Genomic DNA, 6,242 nt, shown 5'->3' with positions numbered 1-6,242 from the left:
TTGCTCTCTATACCTCCTTATAAATCTTTTCCATTACCTTTGTGGATCTCTAATTAACACATAATTTTTCTAGTCTCCATTAAATGCTACTCCTGTGGCTCATCATGGAAGGAAGGTGATGCTAGTAGGTTCTTCTCCTCTGGATAGATTTCAAGTAATGTTCTGGCTCATAACTATATGATTCCCAAGGACAAGACTAAGTAAATGTGGCTGTTGGTGATGAATTCTCAGACCATGCTGAGCCATGAAGCTAAGAGAAAAACATATTCCCAGTATTCCTTCATTGTCCTTTGCTTCTGTAATGATGATGCTAAATTGGAAGTATTGGGTAAAGGAGTTCCAAGAATCATATGGTTTCTAGGCCACATGTAAACATTAACTTAGCTTCTGTTATGCTACATGTGAAATGGTTAACATCAAGTTGAACTGTGCCTAGAGAAATGGAGTCATCTCTATCTTGACATTCCTGCTATAAATAGAACCAGAAGATAGAATGAAACTGCAACCAAATAAACAATTTCATATGTTTTCTCTAGAAAGACAAATTATAGAGTTGATAGAGAAGACAACAAAGACAACAAAAAAGGAAACTTCCTGGAATACATGTTTAGAATGGAAGCATTCTTGACTCTACTTTTTCTCATTCCCCATTTCTAGTTTGATGGTTCTATCTCCATAATGTTTTTGGCTTCTTTCCCCTTCTCCCTACTTCCAGGGCCACTATGGCCCTCATAACCTTTCAATTAGACAATTGTTATATACTATTGACTAGTTTTCTTACATGCAGTCTTTCCTCTTGGGCAATCCTCCATATAGGAGACTGCTGAAATAATCTTTCAAAGACACAGGTCTGACCATGTCTCTTCCCTGTTCAAAATCATTCATTAACTCTCTCCTGCCTCTAAAACATGATACCAACTCTAGGTTGTCATTACTGACCTTTGCAAATTAATTTCATATTCATCTCCTCCCTATCTAAATTCTAGCAAAACTACACTATAAAGTGTTCCTCCAACTCAGTTCTCTATGTTCTGGCTCAATTTATTCACATTTACTTTTTTCCCAATTTTAGAAGAAGCTGTGTGTCACGATGGATTGAGCACTGGATCTGGCATCAGGAAGATCTGAATTAAAATCCAGCCACAGACACATCATAGATGTATTACCCTGGAGAAGTCACTTAACTGCTATTGCCTCATTCTTCACCTGTAAAGTAGGTACAATAATATTACCTATTTGACTCTACTATTATCCTAGAGGTAATAGGGAGGCAGGGGAGTTTGATGAATAGGTGACAGACACAGTCAAATCTGGGTTTAAGGAAAATTACTTTGGCATAAATGTGGAAGATGGACTAGCATGGGGAGAGACTTGAATCAGGGAAGTCAAGTAGAAAGCAATTGCAGTAGTAAGTGAGAAGTGAGGGTGGAACTAGGGGGACAACTGTGTAGGTAGAGAGAAGGGATCAGAAATAATGTGGAAGTTCAAAAGGCAAGATTTGGCAACTGATTGGCTATGTAGGATAAGGGCATGTAAGGAGTTGAGGCCTATGTCATGGTTTCAAATATAGGAGCCTAGAATACTGAAATAGGGAGTTTGGGAAATGAGAGGATTGTAGGAGGACAAAATGTGTTCAGTCATAAATATGTTGAGCTTCAGATAGTTTTAGGGCATCTGGTTTGAAATGTCCAATAGGCAATTAGTGATCTGTGAACTAAGCTCAGAGGAGAGAATGAACTGTATATTTATGAATCATCCACATAGAGATGATAATTAAATCAGTGGGAGCTGCTGAGGTTGCTGAATGATAACAAATGACTTTAAAAAGAGAAGAGGGCTCAGGATAGAGCCTCAGGGAATTGAAATGAATGATGAGTCAGTGGTTAGATAAGAAAGGGGAGAACCAGGATCATAAAATCCAGAGAGAGGACATAGGTTCAAGGATGAGAAAAAAGAATAGTTCACCAATGATAAGATCACTGGTAACTTTGGAGAGAACAATTTAAGTTGAGTGATCAGTTTAGAAGCAGGAATGCAAAGGAGTTGTTGAGGAGTGAGTGAGGGAAGATGATGTGTAAACAATAAATCTTAGTTTTTCCTAGGAGTTTGGCTGAGAAAGGGAGGAAAACGATAGAATGAACATTTGAGGTTGTTGGAAGAGGTTTCTATCTCAGAAATTTTTTACTTCCAGATTTACTTCAAGATTATTACTCCAACATTTAGCTCATGTCCAACCTTTCTGAATCTTTGTCATCCAAATGATTAGTGTTTTCTCCCTTCTCAAATTACCTTGTATTTATTTTCCTACATACATGTTAAATTTTCTTTTTCTAGTAGAAAATACATTCCTTGATGGAGTAATTGTTCAATTCTTGTCTTTGTCTACTTGGCAACTAACAGGGCTTTGTATGTAGTAGGTGTATGGGAGAGGTGGACTTGAGTCAGTTTAGACTCTGAGGATGGAGTCTGGAAAGTACCCAGCCCCCAGTCTCTGTTATAATCAGTTCCATTTGTCTCTGTTTAAATTTTATTGCTTGTAATAGAAATCATGTATTTTGCTTTGCTGAACTTGATGCGCCCTGGTACCCCTTTCCTCTCCCTTGCATACATTCCAAACCCCTAGTCCTTGCTATGGATTAATTAGGCCATTGCTGTGACCAGACAGGAGGACATTTCCTGTTAACTCCCAGATACTTCTGCCTCCTCCTTTTACATTCCTAAGCCCTAACTGATACCAGCTCCTGGTACCATCACTCCCTTCTTCCCCCTTCCCTTGGTTTGACCTTGTTCCCCCTCCCCTTTCCCCCTTGTTCCTGGAACACGAACATGTATACATGTATCTATACCTTGATCACAAGCTAAACACACACCCTGGGTGAGACAGGATTGGATGTTAGATTGTGAGCTCACACAGTACACGAGGGGACCTCCCCCCCCTCAAAATCCCTATAAAAACCCAAAGCATGAGCCCCTAATTGCGGACTCAATCTCAGGCATGAGTTTGCCCGTTCTCATGAGAATGCGATAAATCTATCTCTGCTTGACTTGGTGGTCTCCTCAAGTTATTTGGGCAAATTGAGACAGTTTGTCCCAAACAGTACGTTACTAATGCTTGTTGAAATGAAATCCTAAGTAAAGGATTGTTGAGATTTAACTATCCATGCTTCAAGCTTCTGGATGATTCTGAGATACCAACTACTATTAAGTACTAGAAACAAGTTGACTGAGGTCTATCAAAATGTCAGTAAGTAAAGAAAAAGTTACTATTAGGACTTTGCTGAAACCTGTAGAAAATAGCCCATTAGAGACAGGAAACAAAATCACATTAGTATTTGCCACATTTATATTTAAGGCAAAAATATTTTTAATATTTATTGGCCTTGTGTGAAGTGAGATAATCCCAAACTTTCTGAACCATTGGTGTTCTTATTTGTAAAATGTGGATAATAATACTTGTATTACTTACTTCACAGGATACTTTTGGAAAAAAGTATTTGTAGATGCTCAAGTGCTATAGAAATCTTTTGCATTATTATTGTTGTTTTCTAAGTTTTTTATTTTACTTTTTCACAGGTGAAAGTAGGAAAATTTAATAAGGAAAATTTGCATCAGGGAATTTAAAAATTCACTCTTTGTGTGTGTGTGTGTGTGTGTGTGTGTGTGTGTGTGTGTGTGTGTGTGTGTGGCAACTGAGGTTAAGTGATTTGCCCAGGGTCACACAACTAGTAAGTGTTAAGTGTCTGAACCTGGATTTGAACTCAGGTCCTCCTGATTCCAGGGCTGGTGTTTTATCTACTGCACCACCTAGCTGCCCTTCAAAATTCTCTCTTACTTGGACATCGTGCTTCAGGAAGGCATTTTCCATTTGTACATTTTGTACTTTTGAATTCTAAATTCTATTTACATCTATAATTAACAACAATATCACCAAATTCATTGTGTTATAGGTTGTCTTGCAAATCTTCAAAAAATGTTGATGTACATCTTCCAAGTTGATAGGTTTCTAAAAAGAAGGAATAAAAAATAAATGTAATGACTAAGGTGTGTCATTTAAATCAGAGGTGTTAAACTTGCAGTTCATAGACTCCAGTGGTGACCAAGCCAGATTAAAACATAATTGGAAATCCAGCCTCAGACACTTAATACTTACTAGCTCTGTGACCCTAGGCAAGTCACTTAACCCTCATTGCCCTGACCCCCCCCCCCAAAAAAAAAAAGAAACAACATAATTGGGAAATATTTAAGAAAATAAAAATATAATAAAGCATAGATAATGTTGCATTTGAAAACTAAATTAATATGTTATGTACCCCCACCACACATTTCATTTCTTTTTATTTGATACTACTGACTTAAATCATCTTCAGTGTTCATTTGTTCAACACCCATGTATTAAGTATCTAATTCCAGTTGTAAGAATCAAGGGAAGCTTCATTGACAAGGCTGAATTAAGTTGAGTTTTTAAGAATTAAGAAGGTATCAACAAACAAGCATAGCATTAGGGATGGGAAATACCCCGTCCATGTCGTGTAGAGGGAAAAGTGCAAAGAAAGTTGGTAGCTAACGTACAATTAAGCCAACATCTTAGCCTGGAAAGCTTTTTACTAAGTGGAACTATACACTGAATGAAGAGCACTGATCATATTGGATAACATGAACTTTGTTTTTGAATATAGTACAACATAGACCTGATGAGTAGAATACTAAGATTTTCTTCACTTTTTGTATAGAAACAATGAGCTGATTCCCCTGATAACTTCTTAGTGCCTTTGTATAAAACAAATTGACAGTCTATTTGTGAAGGTCATTCACAAAACAATAGACATGTGAATCTTTTCCCTCTGTTTCCAGAGTATTTGGTCTATCATTGACTTCAAAATATTTAATATCAATATTAACCCAAACAGTAACAGTCATATTTCTGTAAACTGAGCAGTTGTAAAAGTTTAATCCATGAAAAAATTATATTAATTCAGTCCCCACCCCCCCACCCCCACCCACCAAATGTAATAGCAACAAGAAAACCTTTTATAGAGTGAGCCCTGGCTATGAAATCCTTTGATATTTCTCTTTATAATGACCCTCAAATAGTTGGGGTTAAAAACCATACACACTGATTATAATGAAAATGGTGGCATATCAGGACCTAGAGCAGATCAGATAACCACAAAATACAACAATAACTTCTTTTTTTTTTTTTTTTTTTTTGCGGGGGAATGGGTGTTAAGTGACTTGCTCAGGGTCACACAGCTGGTATGTGTCAAGTGTCTGAGGCTGGATTTGAACTCAGGTACTCCTGAATCCAGGGCCAGTGCTTTATCCACTGAGCCACCTAGCTGCCCCTAATAACTTCTAAAAAAATGTACCAGAAGAAACAATTATAAAGAAAACCAAAAATAAACAGCTATGAGCTTTTCTATCCATTCCAGAACTTTGCCATGAGACCTGATAGGATTTTGCAGAAGCTTTGAGTAGATATAATTCAAGTTGGTTGGACGAAAAACGGTGCAAGGAAAGGATACTCAGGGAAGGAGTCAGAGCCATAGCATTCAGGCAGCTTGGTACTTGGGCAACCAATAGCCCAAATCCTAGCCCAAATCTCAGCAGGATAAATGCCCAAGGCAGCACTTGGGAAGCAAAGAACCTGGGGTCTCTAAGGAATCTTGCTATGTGCTCAAACATCTGCTTGGAACCTGTAGAGATCAAAGTAAGCTACTGAGCAAACTCTAGATTTGGAGTCAGGAAACTAGAAGGAGACAGATAAGAGGTCAAAGTCACAACCAAACTGTAGCCACCAGGACTATGAGTTTGAAGCCCAAGAATATTGGGCTGTCCAGGGATATCCATTATCACCTCTATTATTCACTGTTGTACTTGAAATATTAGCTTTAATAATAAGAGAAGAAAAAGAATTGAAGGAATTAGAATAAGCAAAAAGGAAACAAAACTATCACTCTTTGCAGATGATATGATAGTATACTTAGAGAATCCTAGAGAATCAACTAAAAAACTACTTGAAACAATTAACAACTTTAGCAAAGTTGAAGGATATAAAATAAATCCACACCAATCATCAGCATTTCTATACATGCCCAACAAAGCCCAGCAGCAAGAGATATAAAGAAAAATTCCATTTAAAATAACTATAGACAATATTAAATATTTGGGAGCCTCCCTGCCAAGAAAAACCCAGGAAATATACAAACACAATTACAAAACATTTTTCACACAAATAAAATCAG

Source organism: Dromiciops gliroides, chromosome 4 (genome assembly GCF_019393635.1).
Source record: "Dromiciops gliroides isolate mDroGli1 chromosome 4, mDroGli1.pri, whole genome shotgun sequence".
Lineage (NCBI taxonomy): Eukaryota > Metazoa > Chordata > Mammalia > Microbiotheria > Microbiotheriidae > Dromiciops > Dromiciops gliroides.
The sequence above is the reverse complement of the archived record's forward strand: the minus strand, read 5'-3'. Positions refer to the sequence as shown.